The sequence below is a fragment of the Myxocyprinus asiaticus genome, chromosome 20, assembly GCF_019703515.2.
Source record: "Myxocyprinus asiaticus isolate MX2 ecotype Aquarium Trade chromosome 20, UBuf_Myxa_2, whole genome shotgun sequence".
Classification (NCBI taxonomy): domain Eukaryota; kingdom Metazoa; phylum Chordata; class Actinopteri; order Cypriniformes; family Catostomidae; genus Myxocyprinus; species Myxocyprinus asiaticus.
This window is the reverse complement of record NC_059363.1, coordinates 11,630,284-11,652,765: the sequence shown is the minus strand read 5'-3', so window position 1 is coordinate 11,652,765 and position 22,482 is coordinate 11,630,284. Positions and strand designations below refer to the sequence as shown.

General features: G+C 36.7%; 1 long non-coding RNA gene across 1 annotated transcript in view; it reads left to right on the top strand.

Moving 5' to 3' along the window:
- LOC127411578 (uncharacterized) overlaps positions 1 to 22,482 on the top strand; it is a 60,373-nt gene that overhangs the window by 8,110 nt on the left and 29,781 nt on the right. The window contains exons 2-3 of the long non-coding RNA XR_007892307.1: positions 9,768 to 9,816; positions 14,026 to 14,149. This is a non-coding gene — a long non-coding RNA (uncharacterized LOC127411578). The remainder of the gene's footprint in view (positions 1 to 9,767; positions 9,817 to 14,025; positions 14,150 to 22,482) is intronic.

The following is a 22,482-nucleotide window of genomic DNA, read 5'->3' as shown; positions in this document are numbered from 1 at the left end:
CGAGCCCGTTCTCCGATGCTGCGCTTGATAACTCATCATCTTCCTGGGCTCTGAACAAGAGGTTAAACTTGCCCTGAGACGAGCCGGAGGTCTCGTCCGAGCGCCCGACCGGGGCAAGCGAGCGTGCTGGGGAATGGGAGGTCTGTGGGGGGACACCTGGTGGAGGTGGTCCCATTGATGTCCCCAAATTGCCCCCAGTGCTAGCCGATGCGGCCTCAAACCCATAGGTAGAAGGACCGGTTTTCTTACGAAAAGCAAGCCGCAACCGCAACGTTGCCATGGTCATGTTCTCGCAATGAGGACATTATCCATCCATGAACGATGTCTCTGCGTGGGCAGCACCCAGACACGTGGCCATCAGAAGCGTAGAGATAACGACCGCAACCAGGAATAACACACAAACGGAAAGACATCTTTAAAAAGACGTTCCGTGTGTGCCACTCTTTTTGTGAATGAAAATATACTCATTTAGAATATACTCTCTTTTTTCGTTCTGCCGAAGTGCCAAGGGGCGTTCTCTGCACTCCACAGGCACAGAGGGGGAGAAGCCGCTGAAACGCGCCTTAAATCCAGCAGTTTTACGAGGTGAATTTGGAGGAATTGTATTCAGTGCACTGAATGCAACCGCTCGGCTCCGAAGAGAAAATCTGAATGAGTAGTTGCATACCAGCTCCTTTTATACCTGTATGTCCGGGTGAGTGGCATGCAAATTCCACTCGCCAATTCCCATTGGCCTTTTTTCAAAAAAAGCAGAGGTGTTTGGGGCTCCCAGGAGTGACCCCTAGTTTCACTACATCGACACAACGTTGAGTGAGTGACAGATAAGGAAGCGGACTTATATCCTAACCCCCCCCCCCCCCACCCACCCCAGCACTGGTATCAGTATTGGCCGATACTGAGAGTTCAGGTATCGGAATCAGAACGGGAGAGAAAAAGTGGTATTGGTGCATCCTGCAAGACCAGATTATCGTGCTATGATTTGGAATGCCACATGCAGCACTGCAACTTGTTTTTTTCTGCTGGAAGTGCACCATACATGTGCAATAATTGATTGGCATGCTGAAATTACAGGAGTCTTGCAAGGTTAAGAACAGGCCTGGCATGGGGCTGATACATTAAATGTGTCTGGCATAGCCAAGCAAAGCATCTGATTACAATTTCAAAGCACAGACATGCCGCTGATTAAAATCAACAGTCCAGATGTATAGTCTGAAGCCCCCTATGCAGCAATGCTAAAAAAGCTAAAGAAAGCAGCACCATGGGATGAAGTCATGGCACACCATGCTTATAACAGAGTGTAGCCCTATAAATGGGCTACAAACAGCCTATCATTTATTAGCTTTATTGGAAATGGGCAGGGCTAAAGCTGGCCATTGATTGACTGAGATTTCAGATCCAAATTAGGAATTTGTGATACATATTATTTTCCCTTTCGATCTGATACCAAGTACTGACAATGGCAATATCACAGATTAATCTATTTTAATGTGATACATATTTTTTTTCTTTTTCTTTCTCTTTGAAGATAAAATGTATAAAAATAGACTGTTACAATTGTATTTGAAAATTTGAAATTGAAATGTGTAAATCTTAAAAATAGGCTGAATACTTTATTGAGAGTACAATTCCATTAACTGGCCCAATTATCTTAATGATTTTGCTGAAGGTGAAATAGATCCATATCCTACACAACAATTTGATAATGCAGTTCATTATTTTCACATCAATGGCACAAGATACATTTTAAAAATCACTAGTTAAAAAAAAGAAAGAAAAACAAAAAGGAAAAACTAAGGACTGTCACAAAAAAAAAAAAAAAATTTTTTTTAAAAAATGCATTTGTGCAAGGAGCTTTCTTACGCCACAGATCAGGATCTGCCATTGCTAGTTCAAAAGATGTGCACAAGCCTCAATATCTAATTAGAAAATGCCACTTTAGAACTAGTAACGACGGCTTGGGATTTTTCTAACAAGTCATTGGAGAAACAAGGATGTGTGTGTGTGTGTGTGGAGAGAGAGAGAGAGAGAGAGAGAGAGAGAGAGAGACAGCGATTGAGCTTGTGCGACTACCTGCATCTGTCCCAAGCAGTAGTGTAATGTTAGTCATGCAGTTTGCTGAAGATATTGGGAATTCTGGTAAAATACATCGTATTTTCTCTGTGTAAAAATAGCCCTCTGAGCAGGGTCCCCCCTGAGTATTTCCTGTAGCCAGTTCAAGAGTCATTCACTATAGAAAGCGTTCTCTCCTCCACCATGTTGAATATATGAATCTCCTCACAATGCTTAAACTTTGGAAAAAGGTAAGCACCTTGAGTATGTTTTTGATTACTCCGTCTGTTGTGTCTCTCAGCTGTGATGAGTAGAGTTGTGGTACTCAAGTTCAGACTCGGACTCGAATCCGAATCACGCGTCCAATAATTGTTTTATTTTTTCCCCTTTTTCTCCCCAAATTGGAATGCCCAATTCCCAATGCGCTCTAAGCCCTTGTGGTGGCATAGTGCCTCACCTCAATCCAGACAGCGGAAGACGAATCTCAGTTGCCTCCGCATCTGAGACCGTCAATCCGTGCATCTTTTCACGTGGCTTGTTGAGCGCATTACCACGGAGACACAACTCACCACGCACTCCACCGAGAGCAAACCACATTTTAGTGACCACATGTGACTCTACCCTCCCTAGCAACCGGGCCAATTTGGTTGCTTAGGAGACCTGGCTGGAGTCACTCAGCATGCCCTGGAATCAAACTCGCGACTCCAGGGGTGGTAGTCAGCATCTTTACTAGCTGAGCTACCCAGGCCCCATGAGTCCAATTTGAATGGACTTGGTCTAGTCAAGGACTCAGATGCATTTTTACTCAGACTTGACTCTGACTTGAGCCTTTTGGACTTTGGATTTTTTTCCGAGTCCGGCTGAGTCCATGGCATTTATGATGCAATGAAAAACAAACAAACAAACAAAAAAATAATGTAACATAGGGTGACCATATGTCCTCTTTTCCCAAGACATGTCCTCTTTTTCAGACCTGAAAAAAGCATCTGGCCGGGATTTCAAAATTGCCTCTAAATGTTCGGGATTTGGCTTTGTCTTCATATTGATGTGCTCTCTACAGTTAGTACTGTGCATCAGTTTCCACATGTATATGTCCTTACATGTGATTATTCTGACTGAGAGCAGCAGCTTGCACTCTTTCAAAGTACTTTTTAACTCTCTCGCCCAACGCTCCCGTGCTGTATGTGTGTGCGGGAAAGTGATCGCCATTCTCCAGACGTGCTCTGCTGCTCTCATCCAGAAATATCAATAACGTAAGTATACTTTAAAAAAGTACATTCCTCAACTCTGCAAATTATTAAATAGAACAAATGTTTTATCAGACTCATGCTTAGGCATTTCTGACTGAAAATGTTGACTATATTGTGACAAAATCAAATTTACTATGTATCAGGGACATTTAACTAATATGACGGATGAAATAGACCATGATGGAAATTGTACAACTCAGTCTGTCACATATTTGTAGTGCAACCTCTGTGTGTTACCTGTAAAGCTGGCACTTGCGTTTCAATGGCTAAAAGTCAGAAAATACAATGAAGAACTCTAGTGAGGAGAGAAGTCTCTATTCACCTATTATCCATACTAAATATAATGTGAAAAGAACGAAACATCAGCCCAAGGTGAGTTTGATCTTGACTTTAGGGAAGTAGGCTACACCTGGACACAGCAGGATGACTGAAAAGTGTGAAGTGTAGTACTGTATTATATAAATATATATATTTTTAATGGTATCTGATCTTTTCTGTTTTTATTTTATGTTGTTGTATTTAATTTTATGGGGATTATTAAATGTTTTAATATTACCATTTATTAAATGTATTAAACACATTGAATGTATTTAATTAATTATATTAAATGTATTTCACCCATAATTTTAGATAAAACTAAACTAAATTGAATGGACACATTGAAACTGAAGTAGAAATAAAAACTAAATAAAAATTCTAAATAATAATAACTCTGGTTGTAATGACTAACACAGCTTTCACTTTCTTTGGTGTATGTTTGAGTGGAAGGGAAAAGCAACAAATAATTGAAAGGTCAACAGAACGCAATAAGAAGTGTGTTGAAGGACAGTTTTGTCTTCATACACCTAAAGCATATGCTTTCAATTCTGAAATCACTTTGAAAATTGTTCAGCAGGATACTAATCATTTGTTTTTTGCATTTGTATTAACAAATTGTTTTTCTTTGTTGTGAAGGTTAAAATAAGCTTAAAATATTGATGTTGAGTTACGGTTATTTACGGAATCTTTAATTCAGATTCTTGAACAGATTCATTTGGACTCGACTCGGACTCGCCTGTTATGGACTCGGTCTTGAGTCTGACTCTGCCCCTTTTGGACTCAGACTCGATTGTTTAAAGACTCGGACTTGACTTGGACTCGACTAAGGTGGAATCGAACCCAACGCTAGTAATAAGTCTTAATGCTGAAGCTGTTAGTTTAACTCTATTTCCCAGCTGTAGACAGTGTAGTAGTAGTCCAAGCAATCATGGAGTATGAGATAATGCTGATGAATTCAAAGAAACCGCTCGCTAACTGACATGCACTGACTCAATGCACATCAAACTTAACTGGCTCATATCACATAAAAATGGCCTATTGTCACCACCTGCTGGCTAAAACCTTACAGTAGCTCTTTTACACATCTGTGCTGCTCTTACACTTTAGTTTAGAATGCCACAAACACAAGCGGAGTGATATAAACAGTGAAGCAAAAGTGCTGATGTTTTGGGACAACAGTACTAATGGAACGTCTCTCATCCAATCAGATTCGAATAATGGAAGTGTTGTATAAATATATAGAGGATTATTTATGATATAAAAAGACATTATTTGTATCTATCAATCTATCTATCTATCTACACACAAACACACACACACACACACACACACATATTATATGTATATAACATTTATATTTATGTCATAAATAATCCTCTCTATACAACATCATTATCAAAAGCAATGATACTTCAGATGGATCTACCCATGATCCATACTCTCCAGAATGTAGGATGGAATAAGCTCATACTGCACCATCTTGCTAAAAATAAAACTTGTATTTCATAAATGTGCTATGCTTCTCTCCTGAAGGAGTTTCCCAACTGCCTTCCATTGACTTTTAACAAGCTGCAAAATCAGACTCAGTAACAAACCCCTCCCCCCTTCCCCGTTCATCTTGGCCCCGGGGAGGGAAGGACGATTAATATCTGCATACCTTGTTACCTAAATCATTATGGAATAGCAGTTAATTTGATTTGATATTATTTTAATACAATTCAGTAATATATTAGATTGTTTCAGGCTATCAAAATAATTTTCCAATTATTACGGTTACTCAACCAAGTCTCTTTTTTTCCCTTTGCGAACGGCAGTTGGTCTGACTCCGAAAATATTAGCTCCAACAACTCCATCCCATCTGAGGGAAGACAAACTATATATATGCGTGATTACACCAGAAATGTTATTACTGGTAATGTGATGCCCACAGAACTAAGAAAATGGCCTAGAGTTGAATGTGAAATTCATGCAACAAGGAGTCTTAAATGCTTTTGAATTTCTTTCTGTAGGGAGAAGGAAAATATATACAAAATATCTATTATTTTTAATATTTTAGAAAATGAAAGTGTTACATTTTAAGACTGGCCAATAAATACATGCTTATACTACATATTAATGTATTTACATATGTTGTGTATATATATTCCAAAACTTTCAAATAATCATTAACCATTATTGATGTACAGGAGTCATATACGTTATATTTTAACTTACATTATAATGTGGGAGGGACATTTATTTAACATTTATTTATTTAACATTTATTTAAGTTTTATTTATTTTTTTTACTTTCGATTTGGTTGAAGTGAACTTAATATTGTATTTATGGTTAAAGGCATATTTTTATTTTTTCACAAAAATCTGTTTGAGATAAATAAATAATTGCCTTTTGAGGACACCCTTGGTTTAGAAAATGTAAATGCTTTCGCAGGACATTACTATTTCCAAGTAAACGGTAGCTCTTTGTTTGAACTTTTCTATTTCATGCCCTATGAGGATACATGAGAGAGAGATTTTGACCTCTCCCAGACCACGCTCATGCCAGGATTTAGTTTTGGATCTTTTGGTACTTGGATCAGAAATGAAGACAATGCACAATAAAGTGAATTCCAATTAACACCCTCTAAGCGGTGAAGGATTGTTGGATTGCATTTATGTAAAAGTAATTTGCCAGACTGGGGACCAACATTCCCATAGTCCTCTGAGATCTGCATACTAATCATCAAGGGAGGGCCACGATCCCCCTATCGGATGTTCTTGCCTCAAATTCTGACCGGAGGGCTCTTCCCTAATATTCACACTGCCAAATCTTGAGGTCTCCTGCTGAAGTGAGGAATACTTGGCAATGAAGTAGCCCCTTTTATGTTGTTTTACATTCTGATTGGTGCAAAGCTGGCACATGTGTTTACAGTAACTATAAAACTATGTCAGTAACTTAACTTTTCCACAACTTAACAGAAGGTTATGGAGTTTATTTTATTAACAGGTTGAATAGTTTATTTATTTAAAATCCATCCATCCATCCACCCTTTCTTTCTTTTTTTTATCTATTGTTTCTTTCTTCAAGAAATTTGAGTGTGTTTTAAATTCTTCATTTCAGAGCATCTCGTTAACTTTACTTCCTTTATATGAATACACTAAGCACACTGACGGACACAGGCAACATTTGAAATTAGTTTATGATAAAAACGTTACATTCATCCCCTGGAAAGAGCAGCAGAGTTTTTGAATGCAAAACACTTTACAAAGGCATAGATTCAATTTGATGTCTAAGTCTAATGCTGCTATTGTAATGGGAGCCAGCTGGTTCATGATAGCTGTGTGGTATGTGTAAACCTCACTCCTCTGGCCTCAAGAGGCGCACTAGCGACTGACTCTCCACCTCCAATGCCGGAGACACTGGTTCGAATCCTGTTCAGAGCGGGTCAAGCAGGACTGGTTACAGTGGTGCCATGACCCAGATGGGAGTGAGGTTTAGGGGGGTGAGTGTAACGGGAGCCAGCTGGTAAGTGATAGTTGTGCGGTATGTGTAAACCTCACTCCATTGGCCTCAAGGGGCACACTAATGACTGACTCTAGAGGCTTTAGCCTCCTTGTTAGCGCAGCCATCTCCCATGCCAGAGATGCCGGTTCGAATCCCGTGCGAAGCAGGTTGTGCAAAACTGGTTACACTATGATAAATGAAGGTAACCATTTTGGTTTCTACTAAGACGTGTCTAAATCAGGCCACAAATGCCTCGTTGTTGTCATTGGCCATGTGTTTGTGGAATTTAAGCATGCGTTAAATAAAAGTAGTCTCAATACTGTCAAAGATTCATTGTGTTTTATGTCAGTGATGAATCACTTTTGAATTTTTAATAGAAAAAGAAATGCAAAGGACTGTTTCTTATTTGTGTATACCACATTAAGTCCACAACTTATTTGATGCCTATCTTCTCTGGGTATACCGCAGCATCTGTGCTATATTCTTCATTGCGGTTTGACATTTTCATTGGCATGTCAAACAATATTCTAGTCATCGTCGCAAGTCTCCCCTGGGTGTCTGTGCACAATCTAGACATGTTCCTGTCAATTACAGCCACTCGTTTTACTTTTGGTAAGGTCCATTGACATATTAAAATAAGGGGTCCTCATTGATGTTTGCTATATCAAGCTGCCTTATATTTACAAAATTTATGCACACCAAATCAAGGTGATGAGGAAAAGTGTATCTGCCAGTGCAGTGCCATGGCATTTTGAGGACATTATGCATTTCATCTTAATGCACATGCACACAAACAACATGCATATGCACACACAAACATATGCACATACTCATGGCACTCAAACGCACATGCACAATCAGACACAAGCACACTTTTAATGGTGCCAGTACACAAAGAAAATTTTTTAACCATATCACAACATGACAACCCAACATTGTCTACATCAGGCAACAATACAGAGCCTTCTAAAACACAAAGCATTAGGAAAACCCTTTTTCTCATTCCTAAGATGCAGCTGAAGTAGAAAATGAAAACCGGAGAATGGCAAGCCATGATTTACAGTATACCACAAGAACCAAAGATAACAGAACAATAGTGCTGGCCTTCCAGTACGTGCCCAAAGGGGATTGTTGAGGTTTTTTAAGCTTTAAAGCAGGATTGTCAGACTGATTTTTTTTCTGCTTAATATTGCACTTTTTTCTGATGGTCAATGTGGCTCATTAAAATGATGAAAAAAAGAAAAAAATATATATCATGGATCTAGCATTCATTCATTTATGCATTTGATCTGTCATTCATCCTTTCCCAAGTTTTTTTTTCTTTTTTTTCTTTGCTAAATGATGCACCTTGTGATCAAGATTTGGGTATCTCATTAGTTGTGTATGGAGAACATCTTTTGATGCAAGCACTCACCCTTCTGGTCAATATATCCTACCTCAACCATCTTATTAAGTGGCATTCCAGGAACAGAGCAGGCCACCAAGAGCACAGAGCTGTCTTTCCTGGTATTAGACCGATCCTCTAATGTTTTCATGGACTAGAATATGTCCAGTGTGTAATTTAAACTGCACAGTCCCTCTCTGGAAAATTGTACTATTTTTTTTATTCCAAGCTACATTATTTTTGGAGACAACTGCATTCCAGAGGAATACGGCCCTCTCCATCAACTCTTTCTCTTTAGCCTGATTCGAATAAAGAGCTTTGAATTAAGTGGACAGCACCCCTTAGACTAACAGCAGTGTGTCTTTAAGAAGGTGACCATGCCAGAGGAAATCATTTTGATTGACGTTACAGGGAAAGTTCCAGCCCGAATGATTTCATTGTGAGTGCCAGGGGGCATCATCGGGGGCTAGGTAATAGTGCTTTTTTGGGGTGATTTTTTTGATCTGAGCTTCTTCCCGGGTAGGGTCCGCATGGGCTCGGAGGGCCAGAGGGCACAAGAACAAAGATAACTTTATGCCTGTGAATTCCACTTCCTTACCTTTGAAAACAAAGCTTCGAGAATGGGCAGTTAAACTATGGAAGTAGAATCCCGAGCACATTTGATGTTAAGTCTTTAGTGTCAAGAGTGGCATATTCATTTATGAAAAGAGAGAGAGAGGGAGAGAGCGAGTGAAGGAGAAAGGGAGGCAGCTGCATCTTCTAACAAACAGGATTGCTGTGTCTTGGACGGAAGAGGTGTGGATGGCTTTTCAAATGGGCCTGGAGGATTAGGGGATGAGAGCTTAATGAGAAACACATCGGGTGTCAGCTGACTGAGCTGTCAGACAGCATACTGCGCTGAGTTGGGGGTGAGCAGGAACAGGGTGAGGGACCCCGAGCCTGCTCCTAAACCATCACCGCCTGCCCACTGTGTGACCTGTCATGTGTTCGTGGGTTGTGAGCTCAAATCACAACACCAATCAGCAATGACCCTCTGATCCAATGGCTAGTCGATCAAGACTGAAAACTGGACCACAGTGCCCCTGTAATGCATTAAAGGGACAGTTAACCCAAAAATTTTAATTTGGCATAATTTATTCACCCTCATCTTGAATACACAAGATGCGAGGCAAAATGAAGTCTAAGTCACCATTCACTTTTGTTCTATGGAGAAAAAAAGATGCAATAAAAGTGAACAGTGACTGAGGCTATCATTCTAACTAACATCTTTTCTGTTCCACAGAAAGAAAGAAAAAACAGGTTTGGCAGGCTCGTCTGTAAGGCGGAAAAAGGTGAGTGTGATCACATAGAAAAGTATGAGCTGAACATTTTGAGGTATCGTTCATGTCCACAGCACAAATGGTGCGGGACGAGTTACATGCAGAGGTTTAATATTCAAGGTTAACAAACAGCACCAATTAATTTGTCAGTAATCTGAATGCTGATTAGTACTGGGTAAAATTATAAATTTTCTGATCCATATCGATTCTTAAAACCCAAGATCGATCTTTTACTCTATGTGTAACCCTCTACTACAATGAGAGGAAATCACTCAAATTTGCAACCAAGTTTCAGACTGTGTGACTAAAAATGTCTATGATTAGCCACCAACAGGTAAATGTTAAGATTTCACCAATGATTGTGAAATATATTGGGGAATTTCAGCAGCGAGATCCTTTCACTGCATGTTGAGAGTAAAAGTTTAGTTTAACTCGTTCTGTGTGTCCAAAGACGAGATCCACACAATCCATTTGCCATTTAATAATGTCTCCTTTCTATTCTTTACAGTCAGTTGTTGATCAAAAACAACCAAAAAAATTAACATTTCAATTCTAATCATGAATAGCAGAGATGATGTAATGCCATTGGAGTCTACAGATGCTCTTTACAAAACAGCCAGTTTTCTTAAAGCGACAGTACCGGTTTTTAGCACATGTTCAACAAATCAATGTAAATATTTACAAATATTTACAAATATTTGTAAAAGTACAAATTATGCAGTTAAACAATAAACATGTACTTTTGGATTTGTTAATTTTTAAAAAGCTAAAATGTGACCAAAATGATGAAAAATGAATAAAATATAATGAGTAAAATTTATATTTTCGTAATGTACCTAGTTAGAAGGTCCCCTGTATAATTAACAGCATTAGCTAGAAGACAATTTCTTTCATATGAAAGCAAAATTTACTTTTTAACTTAATTATACCCATAGGAATCAATATTGAATCAAATTGAATCAAAATCAGAATCTAAACAAATCAAGAGCTTCTGAATTAGAATTGAATCAGGAAGTATCAAACCCAGCCCTAATGTTGATATGTATGTGGTTTACATAAATATGCCCTTATTCACTTAACCAAATGCTCTTAAATATATCAGCCTAAATTCTTGTCTGGAACATGCATTTACTTTATTCATTATTCAATATCACATGTTTTTTTATGACTAAGTTTCTGACTTCATAGAATACTATTAATGAGATTTGAATACTTCCACATAATATTCTTCAAAAGACCTATATTCTGTGAAATATTGTGCAATTAAGCCACAAAAACATCATCTGATTAAAAACAAATGAATACGAAGAACAAGCATTATATTTTAATAGGTTAGCCTTTTTAATAGATGCAGCAGTATTTGTAATTAAGCTGGCTTTCATTTCATGTATTCAGACTCTATTTGTTGTGCTTTTTACTGCCATGACATGTTGCAAGTTAAGACAATTCTGTTGCATGCATATGGTTTTTAAAGTTCCAATTGGTATTTTGTAGTTAAGTTTAATTATTAATAAATCTCAAATTAATAACTGCAAAAGCATATGACAGACAAGATCATAGCTTTATGTATTGAAAATATTATATTATCTCATACATCTTGGACATACATGCATTGTTAGTAATATCTGTATTTCATACTGTGCACATGTACTGCTGTGACATTTCACATTTAGAGATAATTTTCCCCCTCGCTGGGTGATTGTTTTAAAAGAAAGGTTCTTTTCTGTTTTTCATCTCCTGTAAAATGCTCCATCTTGCATCTAATGTTGCCAATACCTGAGTGTACAATAATTTGAGGAGGAATTTGAAATTTGAATGCAGATTTATGCATTGACTTAAAAATGAGGTGCCTAATGTCACACAGTTTTTTGTACAGATCATGATCTCACTGTACGTATCATGTTGTCCTACAGTAGGATTTGCCAGATGCCTTTGAATAAAGGTTATTTGAGGGAGAATGATTTTAAACAATGTCTGTAACAACAAAATGATGAAAACAGAACACTGGAGAGAAGCAATTGAGAGTATGTAAACAACATTTCATCAAATGAAAACTTTCCCTTCAGTCAAAAGTTAGCCAAAGAATTCCTTAGCAAGGATTAAACAGAGTTCAATGTTTTGTTTAAAACTTGATGAAACAAAAAGCAGGCGATATCTTTGACAGTAAATAATTAATATGTCCTCTGATTTATCCTTTATAACTCTTTTGTTAATGCAAATTGCTATATATTTGAAAATGCAATTTACGATCATTTTCAATATTCCTACATTACACCAGTAGTTATCCACTGGATTTGCTTTAGGACCCAGATTTTATATTGAACAACAAGTAGAGACCCTGCTAGCACAGTACCATATAGTTTTACTGTAAAAAAGCAAACAAAACTTCCTTAAAATCGAACACTGAAATTTAGTAATATTACCACAAACTGCAGAGGACCAACACTATGCAAAATTGACTGACAATTGTGGTTTCTAATGTAATTAGCAAATTTTGTAATTTGTATATTTTGGTTTTGGCATGCAGTAATTCTATACAATTGTGGTGAGTAGAATATCATCTCAGAATGCTATTCTGAGAAGCGTGTTGGCACTATTTTGGCGGCACGAGGGGGACCTAAACAATATTAGGCAGGTGGTTTTAATGTTGTGGCTGATCGGTGTATATACTGTATAAATACACACACATATATATATATATATATATATATATATATATATATATATATATATATATATATATATATATTTTTTTTATTTTATTTTTTTTTTTTTTTTGGCATACAGTAGCTTTGTTCATAGTTTTCAAATGTGAAGGCATGTAACGCAAGTTTGATTAGATGCACTACCTTTGACATAAACAACTGAAGATGTGCAATGCATTTTCTCCTCCCTTTTATTTGGTTAGCCTATTTATTGTTATCTTAAAAATGCAAGATTACAGTACATAGTAATTTGTATTTTATTACTTGAATTCAGCATATCAGAACAGGCCTGCGACCCATTTTTGGGTCACGACCCACCAGTTGAAAGCACTGCATTGCAAAATAAGAGGGTTAATTTGTCTTCCTAAGCTACTGGACACCGCACATCTCCATGTACACTGCCGCTCAAAAGTTTGGGGTCACCTACTCATTCTTTATTATTATATTTTCTTCACATTTTAGAATAATAGTGAAGTCATCAAAACTATGGAATAACAGAAATGGAATTATGGGAATTTTAGCATCTTTAAAGTAGCCACCCTTTGCTTAGAGTTTGCAGAAATGCACTCTTGGCATTTTCTCAACCAACTTCTTGAGGTATCACATTGGGAGTTCCCATCTATGCTGTGCACTTATTGGCTGCTTTTCTTTATTATTCGGTCCAAGTCATCCATTTCAAAAACTGTTTTAAATATAAAATTTTTGTTTTGTAATTAAATCAATTAATATGTTGGCACAATTATGTTTTTGTATACAAAACTAATTTCAAACATTTAAGCATACGCCTTCAGATCAAAAGTTTTTTAAGATCATGAGAAACGTTTCAGTCAAGTGACCCCAAACTTTTGAACGATGGTGTAATTTTAAACCGTACACTAAGGAGCGAATTTTGACACCCATAATCACAATAACATTCCAATCGTGAACTATCTTCTAAGTTATATTAGCAAGCCTGGTCTGATGGAGGTTTTATCCACGTTTATCATACAATGGTATTTTTGGATAGTACGGATCAAAGCTCCCATGCTGGCACACAGTGCAACCTGCCCAGCACATTTGGAATGTGCAATTTTAGAGGATGATTATTTAACCAGGGCAGCATTGTTGATTTTATTATATAAGCCAATAATCTTCTCTATTCCATAGATTTAGTTAATCTTCCTAATTACAAATTAGCATTCTCCACATACCAGTCCTAGATTTCCAAATTAACACCCCCGCTTCCCAGGGACGGTAAATCAGCCATGCTCTCTAATTCCTCCGCGGACCGTCTGACGCACAGCAGATTTTGCTCTCCACCTCCTTTTCTTCTGTCATTTTCCCCCTCAATTGTCTGCTTCAGAGAGGAGGGTGGAGGGGTAGTGCAAAAACGAGTCTCCAGCATTGGCATCCTTTTCTTCCATCACACACACACACATGGCTGGATCAGTGTGTTTTGATCAAGAGCATTAATAACAATTAGGAATCTAAATGGTGAGGTGGGGCCTAACCGATTCGCCTTGTCTTTCTTCATCAGGGAATATTGGCAGCACTTGAAGATCGTTAGGTGGCGCTGCCTCAAATACGGGGAACGAGGGGAAGACAGAATATCTCGACAAGGCCTTTCACAATGTTTTGGAAAAAGGGGAGGATGCAGTATGGTAAATTAATTCTGATAAGACATTAATATGAAGAATTGTATCATTAGACTGCGGAATCGTCAGATTTGTTGTGTGGCTCAATGAAGACAGAATAAGTCTCTGTGGCAGTGAAAATTCTATTTTCGTGGGAAATCAGATTCACAGATTTAAAATGTTCTTAAATGATATGGCCTATGAATTATTTAGAGGTTTTCTTTGAGTGGTCAAAGTGTTGACGAACGTATATAAATAAATAACCAAATAATAAATAAAGGCACAAACATATTGCTAAAATGTGAATCTTTTAATTTCATTAATTACGTAACAACAGAGATGATCAGAAAAACTCTGTGAGTCTAGTTAAACATCGCAAATGTTGTTGAGCATTATCAAACATCGAGCATTAGTTGGCTGTTTACAATGCAGGAAACATTCCTCCTGTGGCCAAAATGTTTGATTTCCTCGAACGGATATTCAAAACAGCAAACTCTTCCTCTTGAAGAGTTTAAATCCCCACTCTTACAGCATAAAACCAAAAGATGAAAAAACACTCTCAAAGTCCCATGTCAAATACAAATGTAAGGGCAACAAGGGTGGAAATAAACAGATTTGAAAAAGCAATCAACATTTCCCTAAAGCTCAGGAGCTGATTTGCATCCGATTCAGAGATCATGTTTTATTTATCAGTAATCACAACCAATAAGGGGAGAAATTAATCAATGGAAGCGTTAGCGGGAGTGATATCCAGCCATCTGGGGGTCACACTTATCACGGGCTCAGCCTGACATGCCGCTTCACTCCTGGGCACTCACTCCTGCCCTGATCTGCCCCACCCCCTTTTTCACTGGGCTTGTCATGGACCCATATTTAGGTGACTGATATTTTTTTTTTCTATTGAGCTCTAAGGAACTCCATATGGCCAGGATCAAAGGTGTTGCTGGGTGCATGGTTCTGCTTTATTGCCAGCCGCTGCTGTTAATTAGAAAACAAGATCAGAGGCAGTATTAAAATCCAATTAAACTGATATGAACAGATTGCCAAGTGATGTTCGCTAATGTATAATTGAGCACCATGCAAATTTCAGTGGCTGCCTTTTGTTTTTGCATGTATCTCCATCTATCTCTCTCGCACAGAATGAGCAATGGAGCTTGAAAGTTTTTTTTTTTTTTTTTTTTTTTTTATTTTAGGTTTTTATTTTGGCTTCTGCAAAAGATAAACAAGTTAATGCTATGAGATGGGGGCATTGCTTTCATCAGTTAAGCTAAAGCAATGTTTTCCCTGGTGCTATGGGAGCTGCTGGCTAAGGGGCAGAGGGGCAAAGAAAGAGATGGTGAGAGAGACACAACAACCCTATAGGAATAGAGACATGAAAATGCCTGTTTCAACTTGCCTACAGGACAGGATAGAGTAGATCATGGACTTAAAATTAATCATATAGAAAGTCAGAATCAAATCTGTATCCAGTTCAATCATCAGGTGAGGTGACATTTACCTGTGTTGATAATTTGACCAAGACCAGTGTGTTTTTCTGATCAATCTCAGAGCCATCTGATTAGAGGTGTTCAAAGCATCCCATCATATTCTATTCTTGACAACAATTCCTTGATTTTACAATAAACTTGACATCTTTTCATCTTGTGACCCCAAAAATCCAAAAGGTGAAACAGTAATTTATCTCTTCTCTACGGTAAGATTTTTGTTTAGGAACACTGGTGCCCCTAAGTGAAAACTTTTAGGAGCACATTCATAGGTCAGTTTTTTTTTTTTTTTTTAAAGACAGTTAAAGAATTACTACAGAATTCAGAAACAAGATGCACCTTCTCTGATAAATCTTTTTCAAGATATGTTTTTAAGTTAACCTTACAGGCAGCACCAAACAACATCAGTCCTGATGGATCACTTTTATGAGCATCTAATAAACTAAAAATATACTGATGACACTTTATACTTCCATTTGCCAGTAGCAAACATATTGGTAATTCTTAACCGGTTAGTAGTTAATCAACACTCAAATCTATTAAATCAAATTTTGATGACATTCAGACTGTTTTCAAACACATGAACGGTACGGTTTGGATGGTTTAAAAGCAGAAATGTAAAGTTTATATTTTTATAAAAGTCCTAACATTAATTCTTCTGTTGAAACGTGTGTATTATTTGAGCTGCAAAGTTGTTAAATCTGTGTTTTTATGGTCGTTTTAGGGTTTACAGCGTTATGTCGTCATGGCAACAAAGTTGTAAAATTGGATATATCTTTATACAAGACATGTTAGTTAGTGATTTAATCACACTAAAGTCATGTGAACACACACATTATGGCTTGATGGCTTATATACTTAATGGCTTATACATATTATGGCATTATGGCTTATATATTTTTACGAATTTATACTGTTTGCAGATTGGCCCCATTTACTTCTTTTGTAAGTGCCTCACTGTAACCCTGTTTGCTTGTTTTAAAGAAAACAAAGGCCAAGTTGAAATTTAATTTTGTGGTTATCAACATTATGCCACAAATTATGTCAACTGAGCTTAACTTAACCCAGAATATTCCTTTAAGATGGGATGTGACTTAAAAAAAAAAAAAAAAAAAAAAAATTCCACATAACCTTTAAAATATATGGACATTTGCTTATCTATAGTATTTTTAGGATTTTGGGTTTATTAAATAAATGTATATTTTTAAATATAAAAATATAATGTACTGTTACAATATAAATATATGAAATGTGGGTTAGAGCCATGGCCTCGTAGTTGGAATATGTGTCCCAACACATTGAGCTGTAGTGCTCATGTGGGAGACCAGTGTTTGAGTCTGGTCAATGTCATGTCCAATAAAATAAAAGAAAAAAACTTTTTTTTTTTTTTTTTTTTTTTTTTTTGCCTTTGAAACGTGAACCAACTAAAGTGTGTTCCCAAACAAAAGGAAACATTGTTAAGTCTGGAAATGGGATTACATGGCACATTGATTCTCACATGCATTTACACCTTCAATGACAATGTGTTGTCTTGCTGTGTGTGTGTGACAAAACTTGACTGTATGCATGTTTGTTTGTATGTGTTACCTTGCTTTTATATATGTATATATATCATGTCTACTTGCATACATTAGTGCACTGTGATTATTTTCATTTATATGCAAATGCATGCTGAAAACGCATCACAAGACACAACAACCACATTCACCACAAACAACACAATTTCCAGGGCTTGTGCCTAATCAATAGACATCCTACATCACCACGGTTGTAATAAAACTGTGACGGAGAGGCACTAATAGGGAGCATTGTTCCACTGTGAATGACTACGATGCCTGAAAACCTGCACTTCACCGAGCTGGGCTACTGATGCTCCGAGACCCTGAATCTGACAGGGGTACCAGGAGTGCCGAGTGGCTGCAGCTGTTGGTCTTTGTGTGCGTGTCCCTCCGCCCCCGACGTCAGCTGAAAGGTCCTTGCAGTCAAGTGAATAGCGGGTGAAAAAAATTCCTTCATTCCACAAAATAGAGCACTAATGTCAGGAAATAAAACTCGAGTATCGGAAATTGAACCAAAGCTTCACCGTAAATTGCAGATAAAGGGAAATATGCTTTTTTTTATGAATAGCAATAAAAAAATAAAAAACTCAATAATTTGCAATAAAATGGATATGTGAAACACGTGAAGCCATTGATGTGGTACAGGAGCTTGGAGACAGGGGTGGCTCTTGGTTTCTCTTCAAGGCATTGAGAAAGTTGTCAAGAGCAGGGGTTCTGACTGAGGAATCAGTGCTATTCACATGAGGTTTAAATGCACCAAAGCTGGCCTAGGATATTTTTGTAATATATGAGAAACATGACTGAAGGAACTAAACATATTCATCTCTTCAGACTGTCCAAGGTATGAGCTTAAAATTAGACAGATTGTAAAGGATTTGGTTTTTAAGAAAGAGGTAGAACCTAAGTGTTTTGGCATTTCTAAAAGCACAATTTTAATAGTTAAAGGAACTATTCACATTTTTTGTGGAACGCAAATTCATAGTGACTGTGTCTGTCAAGCTCCAAAAAGAACATACAGTAAAAGCATCATAAAAGTATGACTGTAACTAGGTCTGGGCGATATGTTTAAAAAAAATATATATATTTATATTTTTTAGCCTATTTGTGATTTTCGATATATTTCTCGATAATTATGTATTTGCTCTAAAATGGTTAAAAATTGTTTGGTTTTTCTGTTTTATTTTTATTTTATTTTTTTTTATCAGAGGAACCATCATTTCATCCAAAACACTGTAGATATTGTAACCAAGTAGATTCAATATTTTAAAGACAATAAATGAAAATATATTCAAATATTATTAGTTTTTCACTAAATAAACCAAAGGGAGAGTGAAATTCAATCATTTTCATTGATATGTATATTTCATATACAATGAGTCATAGTAGCTTAATAAAAATCATTATTTACCTTCATATGTTTTTACTAATACATTTTTGTGAATGAACAATGTGTGCAAAGCTACTTCACTTATTTTTGAAACCCAGTTGAACATTGCATAATACTAAATTATTACTGTGGGCACATCAGGTTGATTATTATAATATAATGCTGAATTATCATTATTATTCTGATTATTAGATTTGCATAATAGACACAGACACTGTGGAAGGCTGTGAGACCGAAACGTCTGTGTTCTCCTGTTCTGTGAGATATAAAAATAAATTTGAAAAAAAGGAGTAAGGTTTATTGATCTACGCTACCTGAACTAGTAGAGTGCAGTGATTTCATTTCTTTGATTAGATTTACATTATACAAAAGTAATACATTTCTGTCCTGTTCACTTCACCTTCACCTGTGGCTTTTATTTTGACATAGAAAGTGCTGTTGTATTTACTTCAACTTCACAAGGAGCTTTTATTTCGACACAGAAAAGGCAATGTGTATTTGACAGTTTACAATGTTCTGCATTTCCTGGAATGCTATAATCTCCTCCTTTTCTGTTATTCTGTGCTGCGTTTGTAAATTTGTATAATAACTTGTAGTGGTTACTAATGTTTGGAATTGTGCAAATGCTTGAACCAGCATTACTTTAAATTTAACAATGCACATGAATTGATCTGAGATCGCAGCCATGCATGTGCACACAGGTCAGCATGTTACCAGTTTGTTCTGAATTGCACACAGACCATGTTTATCTGTCTTTAAATCGCAGCCTTTTGTGGATTAATAATCACAAATCAGCAACTCACCATGTTGATGTTATTTTGATTAATTGTGCAGCCCTGAAGGATTGTGAAATTAGTTTACTGGTGTGCTTTTTATGAAAGTTGATGGCCAAATAAAAGCACAAGTGGGGAGGGAGTCACAAGTATTTTTTGTGGTCATCAGTATGATGCCACAAATGCTGTTAATTAAGCATAACTTGCATTGAACCCAGAATATTCCTTTAAATCACAATGGCTTTCTATAAATGTGCTTATCTATAAATATGACCAGTCATGCCTTAATTTTACGATACATGCACAAATAGTCCAAACTTTATATTCAAATGCCAGTACTGTGATCACCAACAAGAGGATGTCGTCAATGAAATCACAGTGTTTGTGAGATGTCACTGTATATCACTGAAACCCTATCCAAACTTCTCTGCTTCAGTCTCAGCATGCATTTCACATGCATTAATGTATGACTGTAACATAACTGTCTGGCCATTACAACTAAATTATGCACTGAAAATTCTCTCTTTATTGAAGTCATATTTCGCTGTGGCAGATGGTTCCACACTGAGCTGAAGCAATGAGCATAATTAAACGTGACACTTTCCCCTGATCCAGTTTCCAGAGCGGACCCGGGTGGTGGGGTGTTCACTGTAGAGCCGTACATTGAGTCTTGCACCAAACTCTGCCACCTCTGTCACTGGCTGTTAATATCAGGAAACTTAAGTGTAGGTGTGTAGGTGTGTGTGTGTGTGTGTGTGTGTGTGTGTGTGTGTGTGTGTGTGTGCTGGAACACTTATGTATGTATATATGTTTATGTGAGTTAAACAGTATTTTATTTCTGAGTTTGAGCATATAGATCCATTCAAAATCTAGCAACTGACTCAAATCCTTTTTGCAAAATTTATATTTCTTCTTTCTTTTATGTCATATGACATCAACTGTTTTGTTCATCAAATATTTAAAGGCTGTCACTTACCGTCTAGCAAAGATCATTAAGCAGTGTGTTTAGAATGAAAATACGCCTCCTTTAACAGTAAATTAGAGGTATTTATGCAGCTTTCTAAAATAATTGCTTCTAAATAATGTCAAGCAGCTTCCCGGATGAAACTGCCCACAAGAGGGATGAACTTACATAGATGCAACTCTTTTAACCTCTTATAGAACCCTTTTGCCTTTATCAGTTTGTTTTGATCTGTTCATACAGTACATATCAACATAGCTGAATTATGGACTGGGCCAATAGGGCCAGTGCCAAGGGCCCTTGACTACCAGGGGCCCGGGATGGCCCTGGGCTGCAAGGTCTAACGGCCCAACTACTTTGAAAACAAATATTTAATATAAGCTTGAATATGTGGGCCCCACAGCTTATACAAGGCACCCTCAATATGCCCCTGTGACTATGAGGGCCTTCAGTTCTCTTATAGAACCTTTTGCCTTACTGTTTCTAATTAAATTTTTTGAGCCACTCGTTAACCCTATAACACTGCTTGTATCACATTTGATACATAACATTCTAGAGACTCTACATCATCAACATGATTAAAACTTAGCTGAAAAAACTGTTGTATGCTATGTATTAGATGTTTACTGCCTCCTGGTGAAATTTTCCATGCTCTTCTGGAAGTAGAAGACCTAGTAATATATTTTCCAAAATGGCTACCTTCACATTGTGATGCACTCGTCTTTTTGATGTGAAATCTTTGCTGATTTTGATAAAGTAAAATAAACAATAACGGTTATATTTTTACTGATATTTCAAAATTAGGATTTATTAAATTGAAGCAACATGTGCTCACTTTAAATTTCATAATCTGATAGACAAATCATTTTGAAAATGTGTGCATCAAATATGATACAACAGGCTTTTGAGGTATATCTCTAAATCATCATTCCATTACATTCATGTCCACCATATAAAAACGCTTTTAAAATACTGACATATAATTTTTAATTATATATTTGAAGTGTGATTTATTTTACATATGCAGCTTGCTCTGTCATAATTTAGATCTCATGGTTTTTATAAATATCTCATGGTTTGTTATTATAATGTGATCTTACTATAAAAAAATTAAAAAAAAGTTTTACAATGTAACTTTTTTTCAAACATCAGTATAGTGTTTGGTATATAAAAACATGATAATTGATAAAAAAAAAAATTTAAAAAAAAAATAATATTGCATTTGAACTGCTGAACTGTAATGTCATACATTTCTATAGAGCAAGGAGAGGAAGTTGTCATGGCCAAACTCTGAAATATTTGGCATCTCTGAAAAGTCCAGGGTGTCCTCTTAAGGTACACAAACTATATACTATTCATTGCTATAACTGCATGTTTGCCCTACATTACAAAAAAATAACTTGGCTTAGGTGGTTGGGAAAAATAAGATTATGATATTTTATTTTATGTGGTACAAAAGTACTGATTTAACTAGATACAGTACGTAAAGTTTGTCGAGACAAAATATAATGATGGTTTGACAAAACCTTGTCTTAAAGTTTTCAATTGTTTTAAATAGGGTATAAATAGGGTATAGGGATGATCACTTCTGAACGGAATGCTGATGAGTTAGAAAAGATATGGCAGCGCAAGCCAGAACTGCCTGAACTCTTTGCCGAGTTTCACCAAACCAATGCATAGATGCTGTAAAAAATACCCCTTAACATTTTTGTCATTACTTTCCTTAATGAGATTAATACAGAATACGATGGTTTGTCAGCACTTAACAGGGGGTGCTGCAACGCCGACTAGCACCCCTACTTCCTGCGACTATGTAAAAAAGACTTAAATAAATAAACAAAAATGGATTGCGTGGATTTCAGCTTTAAAAGATAATTCAGTCCAAAAGATAACTGGCCTGGTGGGTCCCTAAATGAAAATTGGTCCCGGGGCCCTTGTTAGTCATAATCAGCACCTGCATATCAATGCTTTCCTCCTAATGGGCCACTATTATAGCATTTACAGGAAACTGATTAAGTCATAGTGGTGTCTGCACTTTCTTAAAACATGTCAAGACTATATAGAAAGAAAGAAAGAAAGAAAGAAAGAAAGACATGATACTTAATTTATGATTACCATGACATTATTATGTAATAGGGGTGGGTAAAAATATTGTTTTTCAGATTAATCATGATCTTCATTTGAACGATCTCGATA